Raw genomic sequence first — 13,239 nt, 5'->3', positions numbered from 1 at the left:
TTTCTTTTTGGACACTGTTTCTCCCGTTATGTCCCGTGACGTTAGGTCACGTTGCCACGTCAGCATTGGTTCCTTTATTTCCCGTGGTTTTTGGCTTTTGCTTTGATCAGCTTCATTTGGATGTGTCCTCTTTGGCGTTTTAAAGTATGTTTTTTTCCACTTTTTCGTACCTCTCTACCCCTTGGTATAGTCTGGGTTGACGTTTAAGCAGGCAATGGACAATACTTGTCCAACTTCTCAAACTGTGTTTTTCTTGGTATTTCAACGCGATTTTCAATCTCCGGTTCAGAGTTCACATCAGGGGCTTTGTCTCTTTGATTATATCCCCTTCACTACTATCAATGCGGTTTTCAGTCTCTCATCCGGGTCTCTGTTCTCTTGTGGTTTTAAGGCCTTTTTGATTTTAAAATTTTTATATTTTATCTTTAGTATTACTGTACTTGTGCTTTCCTAGCACTCACAGCTGACTTCACGTCCAATAGGAGGATCAATTGGTATGTCTCATTGCTATTTATCTTTTTTAGTTTGTTCATTTTTTCTGTTTATTATATTACTAGTAAAACATGCCCGTTTCTTGCGGCAATGAAACGGGCGCTAGCACGGTTTTCCTTCCGGACCCCCCCTCCCTACTCACCCCGTCCGCGTTCGTCCGCCATTGTTGCGGACCTCGGCATGCCACCTTCAATCTGCTGACATGCTCCGCCCTCGACGTCATCACATTTGACACGATGGGCGGGGCCCCAACACAGTGTTTTCGGTGGCTTCACCACCACGAAGGCTTCCAACCAGAAGGAAGTGCCCGGAGGACCTGACAGTGACGTCAGTGTCCTCAGAACGTTGAGGGTGAGTTTTATTATATAGGATGATTTTACATTTCTCCGTTTAAAAATTTTCAAAATCATTATTATACTTTAAACATATATTTTTTATAATGGTTTTTGTATCATAAATGTGTGTGGTTTATATCTTTACTAGTAAAAAGGCCCATTTCCGAAACAGATAAAACGGGTGCTAGCAAGGTAATCCCCCACCACCACCACCCTCCCTCCCTCTTGAGTTCCAGACCCCCCCCTCAGCGCATCACTAAAGCTCCTCCCCCCGGCGCATCACCCAAGCCCCTACCCCCCCCCCCTTGGGCACATAAACCCCCCTCGCCACCCGCAGCCGCCAATACTAACGCTGTCCGGCCGCTGCTGCTTCTCCCTTGTGTGATGCAGCCAGGGGGAGGGGCTTGGGTGATGCGCCAAGGGGGGGCACTGAGAGCTGTTTCGTAGGCAGGGAGAGGAGTAGGGAAACATGCTTTGCCTGGCCGGAGTGGTTGATGTTTGTCGGGTGGGGGGGGGTAGTTTGGTGATGTGGCCGAGCGGGGGGTGTCTGTGTTGACCCGCTCCCTGCCACTTGCTCCGAAGTGGTAGGGAGCAGCGCACTGACAGCTGCTTCTTCCCTCCCTTGAAATCAGCTGTCACTGACGTCAGTGCGTCTAGCCTGCCTAGCAGACCACCTCCGAGGGAAGCCACGATCCCAGGCAGATTAGAACGTTGCAGGTGTGTATATTATATAGGACTAGTAAAAAAGGCCGTTCCGAAACCAATGAAACGGGCGCTAGCATGTGGCTTTTTTTGTGTGTGTGTGTGTGTATATGTGTCACAGAGTTATTTTGTGTGTGTGTGTGTGTGTGTGTGTGTGTGTGTGTGTGAGTGTGTGAGGGTGCGGTGTGTGTGCAGGTTGTTGATGTGTGTCTTTTTTTGTTTTGTTTTTTGCTGGGGGTTGGGGGATGTGCTGTGCTGTCCTTGGTCGCTTTTTGCTGCTGGCTGGGTCGCGGGTAATCCTTCCAGCTGGGCCGCAGCTTGTCCTGTTCGCCCACGTCCCAGATGGTGACGGGCACATTGTTTTCTGGCTCCTCTGACTCCATGTCAAGCGATCCCAATATAGTCTGTGCTATAGGCCCTCTGGCACTCTTCAGTACTGGCATTAGGCATTTAAAAATTCCCCCCCCCCCCCCCCCCGGTCTATTTTTTGCACATACCCACAGCAGGAATATTCTTCTCCCCGTTCCAGCGGTGGTTCTGTGCTCGCCGTGCTGCACAGATAATGAGCCATTCTGCTGGGGAATGCTCCTCCCTTATTGTCACGTAGTTTCCTCTAATTGGTCCGTCTTACGTTGCCTAGTGTTGCCTGGGAACGGTGTTGTGATGGTCCTTTGTGTTTCAGAATGTTGAGGGTGTTTTTTCTGATTGGTCCGTCATGCGAGGGCGGGGCAGAGAGATATGGTCAATGTTGTGGCTTCACCACCATGAATCCATGAACCCCTTCAGGGAGTGACTGAGTGACTTCAGAACGTTGTCTTCAGAACGTTGAGGGTGAGTTTTATTATAGTAGATATATATTTTAACATGTCCCATATAGATATACTCTTATATCTATCAATATTGTATGATTATCTATGTGTTTACGCTTATCATTTTTATATTCATAGTTTTATATTTTTAAATTTGTGTGTTTTTTAGACCCCTGAAGAAGGCTTGTTGCCGAAACACGGACCGTGTAGGGTCCCAATAAACTTTGTTTGGAGTTCTTATTCCTGTGTTCTGGCTGGTCACTTACACTTGTTCTCTTCCACCCTGTGGTTGGCTTGCTTGCGTTTTTTGTGGAAGGAGTGGACCCTCTTTTCTCCTTTGTTTCCTTTTTAAAACACTACATATAATTTTTCATGCAATGGTGGCTTCTGAAGGACCAGAGCTACCCTTTTTCAACAGGGAGGCTACTTTTTAAAATCACTTTATCCTACCTAAGTTTGTACTGAGGTTTACACTGAAGTTTGTAACACAACATGCGGGTATACCCAAAAAGAGGAATCCAAGCTGGGGACATCTACAATTTACTTCCTATCTTAGAAGAGGCAGGCTGAATGCAAAGCCTTTTATAAGACACATAAAAAGACATGAGTGAAACACATGCATTTCGTGACAGTATCCCCCCTAATTCTAAATATAGCGCTCAAAATTGTGAGTGCAACTTGGCCATGCACCCCAAATTGTGTACACAATTTAATTGTTTAATGAGCCAATTAGCAAAAGATAATTGCTAGCAATTTTTTGGCGCTAATTGAAAATAATTGGAATTACGCGCATCTTTATAGTCGCTAATCTATATAAAGATGTGCACGTACATTTTTCCACCAAATCCGAAAAAGGGATGTGGCCATGGGAGGAGTGTTTCTGGGATTTATACACATGTTATAGAATTTTTTTTACCTGGGGCAATAAAGGGTTAAGTGTCTTTACCCAAGATCACAAGGCACTGCCAGTGGGAATTAAATCCAGGTTGCCAGGCTAAAAAGCCCGTTGCACTAACAATTAGGCTACTCCTCAGACCATCCTAGCTGCCTTCCTTTCTCTTATCCTCACCCACCAATTTTCCCTTCTCTCTTTCGTTCCCAACCAAAACCCCTCCTTCCACTTCTTCCTATGTACTGTGCAAGGACTGGTTCAAAACGCTATAAGGCCACATTGATGGCTGCACAAAATGCATTGGTGGCCATAAATAATGATACAATCCCTCTCAAATCACACATGCTACTCATATATAACCCCATACCACCCTTCACTATGAGGACTGTATGTATGGATGAATGCTTATTTGGCACATTAAAGGTTATTAGGCACCCTAGGTAGACCTCCAATCTTACACCCCAACAATTAACTTTTAAGGCCCCTAGTCCAATTGCCCCCCCCCCCACCACCACCACCAACAAGACTTTGATCATTAAGCTCAACAATCATGACAATGCCAACAGCAGCCCTCAGAAACGTTTTGTAAAAATGCCTAACTGTACATCATATATTCAAATATTAAACTTTGCTTTGCCAATATATGAATATTAGGGATGAACTGACATTTGCAACCACCTCTCTCTCTTTTCTTAACTTAATTTTAAACCTAGAAATGGATGGCTACTTCTTACATGTGAGCTCCGGTATGCCCTACTTGTAAAATGTTACTTGTCGTTATGTTGTGAGCTCTTGCTTATATTTGTATCAAAATCAATAAAAGAAATTAAACTGAAACAAAAAACGAACAGAAAAAAAAAAACACATTTTCTGATTCGTTGTGTGCTGACACTAGTGTGAAAATTCTTGTACACAATGCAAGAAAAGGCTCGAAATGAAAATTTCCCAGTGCCCATCCACAACGGCTGGAGCTCGATAGTGAGCCGGCTTTTGCTAACTGTCACCAGCGTTAACACCAAAGTTCAATGCCGGGACATGTCCAGCCACCAGCATTGAATTTCCAGGTTTGCGGAGCCAGCAAAAGATTGCTGGTTAAGTCTGATATTCAGTAATTAGCCGGCTAGGGGTTACACCACTAAAGACAGGACGACTTTCATGTGGTGCTATTTATACGGTTAAGTGCTGAATATGGGCACTCCGCCCCGGAACACACTAAAAATCGTCGGTTTTCAATTTGGCGCTAAATGGTTATTTTCAAGCGGCACTAACCCAGTTAAGCAGGGGGTAGCCAGACTTCGGCGGGAGGGGGGTCCAGAGCCCAGGTGAGGGGGCACATTTAGCCCCCCCGGCGCTGCCGACCCCCTCCCCCGCCGCCACAACCACCTTGAACCCCCCCTGCCGACGCCCCTCTCGATCCCCCCTCCCGCCGCCAAACCCTTCCCCGCTGTTACGTCGCCTACCTTTGCTGGAAGGGGACCCCAACCCCCACTAGCCGAGGTCCTCTTCTTCCCTTTGTTCTGTTTCTAAGTAGACGTCCTGCACATTGTACGTTGTACATGCAGGACGTCAGACTCAGAAACAGAACGAAGGAAGAAGAGGACCTCAGCTGGTGGGAGTGGGGTCCCCCGCCAGCAAACGTAGGCGACGGTGGGTTGGGAGGGGGGTCAAGAGGGTCGTCAGCAGGGGGGGTCCAGGGCAACTCTACGGGAGCCCAGGCCCTCTTGGGACAGAGAACTATCCAGTGTACCTGAAAGCAAACTCACCTGACCTACTACTGAAAAAAGTGTGAGCAAAATTCAAATAAATAAACTGTACAGAGGAAACTTTTTCCTTTTTGGATTGTCCATTTCTTGTATCCGCTCGTATTACTTGCATTGTACTGTAGTAATGTTTCCTGTTTACCACACTGAATCAGAACTTGTTTGGGATAATGTGGATTATAAATGCCTCAAATAAATAAATAAAGCCAATATAAACTCAAATTTATCCTATATGGGTACTATGTACCTTTGCAAGTCTATGTGCTTTGAAACGAGCCTCATAATTCTCTGTTATTTATGTATGAGCCTGGGGCGAAATAGGATGTTGAATATTATAATAAACTTTTTTTTTAAAGGATTGAGGGTTCTGCCCTTTTACGAAACTATGTTGTTTTTTTTTGTTTGTTTTTTTTTGTATCCCGCACTTTCCCACTCATGGCAGGCTCAATGTGGCTTACATGAGGCAATGGAGAGTTAAGTGACTTGCCCAGAGTCACAAGGAGCTGCCTGTGCCTGAAGGGGGAATTGAACTCAGTTCCACAGTTTCCCAGGGACCAAAGTCCACCAACCCTAACCACTAGGCCACTCCTCCACTGTGTGAATTAGCACAGTATGACATTAGTATGTGTTAAATCGCAAGTTAACTGCATGAACTGGATGAGCTATGGATAAAGAATGGACATACTGCACAGTTTTACTGTGCGCTGTCACTGGGCAATTAGAATGGGTGCACTTAACCCTAGATTCTATATTTATTTATTTATTTATTTAGATATTGCTCACATCTTTTTCAGTAGTAGCTCAAGGTGAGTTACATTCAGGTACACTGGATATTTCTCTGTCCCAGGAGGGCTCACAATCTAAGTTTGTACCTGAGGCAATGGAGGGTTAAGTGACTTTGCCCAAGATCACAAGGAGCAGCAGCAGGATTTAAACTGGCCACCTCTGGATTGCAAGGAACCGGTGCTCTAACCACTAGGCCACTCCTCCACTCCCAAGGTCACCCAAGTTTGGGTGTGCAGGGCAGAACAAGCTATTAATGATCAATATTGGTGCCTAATTGGCACTAATTTGGATTAGTAGACACAAAAAATCTCCCCAATCAATACAAAGAAAGTGTCCAAATTTATTAATGTTCTTTCCACAACTTGTAGATAGACAAATGCAAAAGAGTTCAACTTTTTCTTCCATAACGTCGGGCGCTAGATGTAAGTTGTCTTTGCCATACGTACAGCAACTGCAAAATTGGTGTCTGTACTGCTTAAGACCCTGATGAAGCCGTGTTTGTCAGTGAAACGGGTCATGTTGGCTTTTTATATAGCAGACATTTTTTGTGGACGCTGTTAAACTTATTTACATCAGAGGCGCTTTAAAACTGATTTGGATTGATGAATGTCTAAGCGATACGGAAGAAAAAGTTGAACTCCTTTTGCATTTGTCTATCTACAAGTTTGTGGAAGATTTGTGGTGGTCTCCCATTTCTCCTGTTTTTGCTACTAATTTGGATTGACACATGATCTGCCCAAATGCGATTCTAGAATGCTGCGTACCCAAAGTCTCTTGTCTGCAAACCATGTGGCCATGGGAGGGGTGTGGGTGGGTCAGGGGAGTTCAGAAATTTAGGCACAGTGTTACAGAATTTGTGGCTTGTCCCCCGAATTCTATATGGCGCGCCTAGAGTTCCACGCCAAAATCCCAAGTGTATTCTATAACAACGCATGGAACTTAATTGGCTTAACAAGCTAATTAGCATTGATAACACTTAAGCAATAATGAGCACTAATTAACAATAATTAGAATTTATGCGTACAGCTCACTAACAGGCTTATTTTCAAAAGAGAAGGGCGCCCATCTTCCGACACAAATCGGGAGATGGGCATCTTCTCTCAGGGTCGCCCCAAATCAGCATAATCGAAAGCCGATTTTGGGCACCCTCAACTGCTTTCTGTCGCGGGACGCCAAAGTTCACAGTGGCATGTCGGCAGCGTAGCGAAGGTGGGACTGGGCATCCCTGACGAGCACTTGGGCCACTTGGTCCATTTTTTCTTGCAATCAAGCCTCAAAAGGTGCCCGAAGTGACCAGATGCCACGAAGGGAATTGGGGATGGTCATCAACGCCCTCCCACCCTAAAAAAAAAAAAAACTTAAAAAGAAATTTTTTACCAGCCTTTATGCCAGCCTCAAATGTCATTTCCAGCTCCATGACAGCAGTATGACAGGCAGTATGCAGGTCCCTGGAGCAGTTTTAGTGAGTGCAGTGCACTTCAGGCAGGCGGACCCAGGCCCATCCTCCCCCTACCTGTTACACTTGTGCTGGTAAATGTGAGCCCTTCAAAACCCATCAGAAACCCACTGTACCCACATGTAGGTGTCCCCCTTCACCCATAAGGGCTATGGTAGTGGTGTACAGTTGTGGGGAGTGGGTTTTGGGGGGCTCAGCAACGCAAGGGAGCTATGCACCTGGGAACAATTTCTGAAGTCCACTGCAGTGCACCCTAGGGTGCCCGGTTGGTGTTCTGGTATGTCAGGGGGACCAGTGCACTACGAATGCTGGCTCCTCCCAAGACCAAATGGCTTGGATTTGGTCGTTTCTGAGATAGGCGTCCTCGGTTTCCATTATCGCCAAAAACCTGAGATTACCATCTCTAAGGTCGACCTAAATGTTGAGATTTGGGCGTCCCCGACCGTATTATTGAAACGAAAGATGGATGCCCATCTTGTTTCGATAATACGGCTTTCCCCGCCCCTTCACGGAGCCATCCTGCGAGGATGGCCCCAGGAAAACCTGGGCGCCCCGTTCGATTATGCCCCTCTAAGTGTATTCTGTAACACAGTGCGCCTAACTTCTAACATGCACTGACAAAAGGGGGCATGGTTACGGGCAGGGAAATGGGCATTTCGTGGGTGTTCCAAAATTTACACGCACTGTTATAGAATATGGCCCTCTGCACCTAAATCTACGCACCAGGATTTACGCCATGTTTTAATTGGTGTAAACATATTCTATATATCACAACTAAATCTAGGCACGGCTTATAGAATAGGCTTAGGCAGAAATGTTTTCCATGCGGATTTTTTAGGCACTATATATAGAATCCCCCTTTGCGCCCAACTTGCACATCAGGATTTACATCAGGTTTCAGCAGGCGTAAATCCTCGGGCCCAAAGTGGGGAACGGGAACCAGCACTAATTGCTATTCTATAAAGAGCGCCCTTTATAGAATACAAGTTTACCCTGGATTCTATACATCGCGCCTAGATTTCTGCACGGAAATTCAAGCATATTTCATAACAGTGCATATAACCTAATTGGTTAGCAAGCCAATCAGCCACTGGTAATTGGCTGTTAAGAAATTATCAGCACAAATAGGCATTAATTAGAAGTTACATGCAGAACTCGCTAACAGCATTCTATAATGTGGTACATGTAAATTATAATGTGCGTTGTCAAAAAGGGCGTTGTGGCACGGGCGAGTCATAGGCGTTCTGAAAATTTTACATTGCAGGGTATAGAATATACCTGCTCTGCGCCTAACTTAGGCGCCAGTATTTTACACCAGGTTTTACTTGGCATAATTCCTCATGACTAAATATAGTTGTGCGGACGGGCAATAAGCGTATTCTACAAACATGCAGAAATGTTTTCTGCGTGAATTTTCCAGGCGCCATATATAAATCTAGCCCTTAGATGGATCTTTCTGGCACCTAATTAGGATGCCGTTTACTAAATCGAGCCCTTTGCTGCCTCCTCGCCCATGCAAACTGCAAATAAATTTAACGTGCGGTAATGAATCTTTCTGTATGGTAGCTCAAGAGGCATGCTGGCGTGCCCCAAACTGTGCATTAAGTTTTGCTGTACGGGCCCTTTTACTAAGCTGCGTTAGAAAATGGGCTTAGTACGTTTTAATGCGGGACTTCATCACACGCTAAACCCTTTTCTAACGTGGACAGTATTGTAGGCATTTTCCAATTATTTTATTTTTCAGCTAGTGCTCAGTGCACATGATCTGAACAAAAAAAAAAAAAGGTTCTTGCAGAAGCATTTCCCACCTCTTATTTCGGAGGTGCTAAGTGCTCCCACATTAACTCGGATTAACCAGTTAGCATGCACAGGTGCAAACGTATTAGATGGATAATGCTTCCACATCCATGACATGCCCTCTGATGAAAAATTACACAAAAAAAAAACCACCATGTGATTAGTGCATGCTGACTGGCAAATTACTGCAAACGCTTTCATGGATTTAGGGGTAAGCCTTTTTTCCCCGTTAAGCACTCATTAGCACTTTGCGTGATTTAGTATAACGATCCCAAAACGTACTAAGTGCAAATACCTACCACTCTTTAGTAAAAGGGCTCCTTGGTGGCTAGGACTTAAGGGACCGTGACTGCAGGATTCAGAAGGCATCGTGCTGCATGGCCGTGACCAAAGACTGTTGCTAAAAGGAATTAGGACAGCGGTTCCCAAACTGTGTGCCGCGACACCCTGGTGAACCGCAGCAAACTCTGTGGTGTGCAGTGGACAATCCCGATTTCCGTCCCGCCACCACCCGAACCACTACTGCAGACAGCAGCGGCGGCGGCAGCAAAAAAAAAAAAAACAAGTGCAGGGCTGCAGCAGCCTTCAAGCATATGCAGTAGTGCTGCTGGTCCTCTGCCCCCAGAACTTCAGCGGGGGTAGAGACAGTGCATGCCTGAAGGCTGCTGCGGCCCAGAACTTGCTTTTTTTTTTAATGTTGCGGCCACTGGGGACACAGAGCAGACCGCCCTTCGGGACTCGCTTTTGCTGCCAAGGAGGTTTGGATGAAAACAGGAGACTGGATGAAGTCAAAAAGCTGAAGCCAATAGGTCAGTCTCTGTTTCCCCCTTCCCATTTCAAAAACAAAGCAAGCAAACCTATGAGCTCCTGAATCCACATTGTCATTCTTTATTATTGGTTTCTTTATTTAATCTCACTTATATTTTCAAAACTGCTGCTTGTGCAGCATACAGATGTATAAAGAGGAAGTATACTAACGGAATAACTTTTCATAGGTAGAGTAGTAATTTGTTAACAAATTGTAATCAATGTGTCGTTTGGAGGGGCTGATTATAGGGACATCCTAGCACTGTTAAACTTGGGCAGAGAAAAAGGTGGAGACCTCTGTGTGGTGGGGGGGGCAGAGACCTGGGTGGCCGGGGGGGGGGGGGGGGGAGGGTTGCGCGAAAGATTGCTCACACAGGAAGGGTGCCATGAACCAAAAAAGTTTGAGAACCACTGAATTAGGATGAAGAAACAACTCTTTGGGTAGGTGTGAATGAAGACTGAGGCACACATCCCACCCACCCTCATTTTGACTGAGCAGGAGGAACTGCCAGGTTAAGCAAACACCCAAGAGTACAAGTTTTCTGATGCAATGTAGGTTATGTGTATAGACAAATAACGTTTTTGCAACTCTTTACAAAAGCAATAACAGATTCTGCTCACTTTCACCACTGGTCAGGTAAGATCCTGGACGTCATTTATCATTCCTGACTACAAAATCAATCCCCAGTAACAACCAGAAAGAACTTCATGCTTTTAGCATCTGTACAGCACAGATCTCATTAACTGACAAAAGTTTCCGATAATGGTTTATCTTCTTGTGTCATCACAGTAGGACTCACAGGATGCTCCAGCACCCGGGCAACGTTTACACACAGCATTCTTCAATCCCCTGGATGAAACACATTTGAGAGTTTATTTAGTTCAGCTTTCCTTTGACATTTAGAAGCACTGACTGATCCTGGGTGCTTTTAATACTCAAATCACCCCCAATTTCGCATCGGTCAATATGCCAGAGTCCCAGAGAGAGGACTTTGAAAGTGCCCTTCTATAATCACTGACGAGGAAAAAGCATAAAGAACAGAATTGCTTATGAAAATCGTCTTTCCTTAGTTAGGAGACCTCCCACGGCCATTTTATTATTCCATGCTGTCATAACCCCAGCACAGCCTGCAAACGAAACCAGATCACCATCGCCTCTGGCATTTTTTTTTTTTGTTTGCTATCTTGTACACATTAATGTATAAAGTAGTGCTCAATGTATTCGGCTTTCGGCATCAGTTTCTAAAATGAATCGCTCCCCGGTGCAGTACACAGCCTTTCCCTCAGTCCCGCTGCAAAGGTTTGAGAATTCGGATCTGGGACCCGGCGTAGCGGTTTCTCGGCTCTTGGCAGAGGCAGATCCGTATTGGGTAGGGAGCGGTCTCTCCGAAATCAAGCCAGCAAATCAGATGGTTTTCAGCGCACAGCCCCGTTATTATTAGGCTGGGAAATGTGAACACGTAGCCATTCCTGGAATCTCTGGAAGGGGGGGGGGTTATTGGCACTAAAAGTCCCCCATTCATTGGAAAACCCTGCACGTGTCATTTTCACCATCTTTTCAAAACTCTTTTATTAATATGTATCTCGCTTCCTAAATAACATCACTAGTCTCATATAGAATTTTCCTCACGATCGCCAATTAAAAAGAAAAAGGTTTTTTTTAACTGTCTTCAACACAGGAAAAACAAATCTCATATTTGGTTTGCCTTTTAGTGCTGGACATGCCATATGTCCGGCTTGTATGTGCTTTAAGCAATGAGAAGCTAGTGCTACTTAGAACCAACGCCTGAACTAGTCTACATACCTATAGGAAACAGCTGAAAGAGCAGATCAAGAAACTTGATAGAGTTTGACACAAGGAAACGCATAGTACATGCAAATCTACTATACTAGAAAGAGTTTCAGCCGAACAACGTCATCTGTCTCATATGATTAACCCTTTACTTTCTCTGCCCGGAGTTAACTGTAGAGAGGCAATATCAATGCTACTTTTTTCGGTCAATAAACTGAATAATTGTCATAGGATCGGCTCATTAATAACGTCAACACGCAAGGGAAAAAAATTTAATGCGTTGGAAATGTTGAGCACCATCAACCGAGCGATTCCTACGACCGAAACCTTAAAAAGAAAAAAGTCTGCTTGATCATGACACGCTTATTCAGTTCAAGTCACTTTTCTACCTTTTGACCCAGCGATCTTACTGAACAGGCGTTGCTGAAAACCCTTCCTCAAAGCAATTAAGACCTGCCTGTACAGCCGCCGTGCAACAAGAAGTAGCTAATCTTTTGGAGCATGGAAGTTCTGCCCTTAGGAATGGCTGCAAGCATAGGAGCCAACTTTTCCAAATTATTTGGGCTGCTAAGGCCAGTGGAAATAACCCTTCCTTGGACACATACACGGAATTTTCTCAATATTGGGGGGTGCTCAAGCACCCCAAGAGTCAGCTCCTATGGCTGCAGGAGTTCCAGGTCAGACCCTCTCGCCAATCTGCAGCCACGTTAAAGCACTTGCTACACAGCAAAGACTTCCAGCAAAACATGATCTGCCCGGTTCACGCTTCCTTCTTACCTGCAGGGACACGATCCAGCAAACCTGCAATGGATGGGGAGCAGCCGATGCTAAGGAACCAAAGTTTGAAGCACAACACTGGCAGCTGCAGCCTGCTGATCCCCCTGCTCTGCGCTGTCTCCGCCTCGTTCTGTGGAGTCGTGGCACTTAGCTCTTTTTTTTTCCACCCCCCATTTTGCTTCAAGCTTTATTGAGTCACTCGCGACAGACAAGAACACAGTACACAGAGGAAGCTTGCCAGAGGCAAATCTCTGCTGCATTGTCTGGAAAGTGAGTTCAGGAGTTGATTGTTTTTTAACCCTGATCTGAAAGGAAGAGGATTTTCTGAGGGTCTCCGTCATTTTATAGTGGCTGGATGAAAGGACAAGGGTCACTGCCAGCCTGCAAAGCTGGGGACTCGCCTACAGGAGTTTGCTGGTTATATAGCGTTTTGCTCTCACGGTCTTCTGCACGCATTCCAAGCGTATGATTCACTACTGGAGGTCGATTTGCTTCTTTTCAGACTCCAGTATGGAATTTCACATCCCTGTGGCCTGTAGGGTCTGTTGCAACAGAAACTGACATTTCCAGCATTAACGCCCGAGAAATCTTCTCCTCTCTTTCAATTTAGTTTAAAGGAGTGCAGTGCTAGGCTTCATTCCTGAAAACAATCTGCTTGTCCCATTCGTGGCTGTATTGCTTTGCTTCATATTTGACTCTCATTTATTACTGTTGTTTTTCTCTTTTCTATAATATACCATCATTCTGTCACTAAGCAGGGTAAAGGACCGCCCTTGAGATGTTTTGGGGGCATTAGCAGCCACCTCACTGTCATATATTTAACCCCACCACCAC

At 45.3% G+C, this 13,239-nt stretch overlaps 1 protein-coding gene across 2 annotated transcripts in view; it reads right to left on the bottom strand.

The window, feature by feature from the left end:
* Positions 1-12,780, bottom strand: part of RRBP1 (ribosome binding protein 1) — a 193,657-nt gene extending 180,877 nt beyond the window's left edge. The window contains exon 1 of one of the 2 annotated variants that reach the window (XM_030196260.1): positions 12,406-12,780. The gene's annotated coding sequence lies outside the window, so the exon portion shown is untranslated. The remainder of the gene's footprint in view (positions 1-12,405) is intronic. The other variant, XM_030196259.1, reaches the window with a different exon arrangement.
* Positions 12,781-13,239: the final 459 nt, after the last annotated feature.

This window comes from Microcaecilia unicolor, chromosome 3, assembly GCF_901765095.1.
Source record: "Microcaecilia unicolor chromosome 3, aMicUni1.1, whole genome shotgun sequence".
NCBI classification, from domain to species: domain Eukaryota; kingdom Metazoa; phylum Chordata; class Amphibia; order Gymnophiona; family Siphonopidae; genus Microcaecilia; species Microcaecilia unicolor.
The sequence above is the reverse complement of the archived record's forward strand: the minus strand, read 5'-3'. Positions and strand labels throughout refer to the sequence as shown.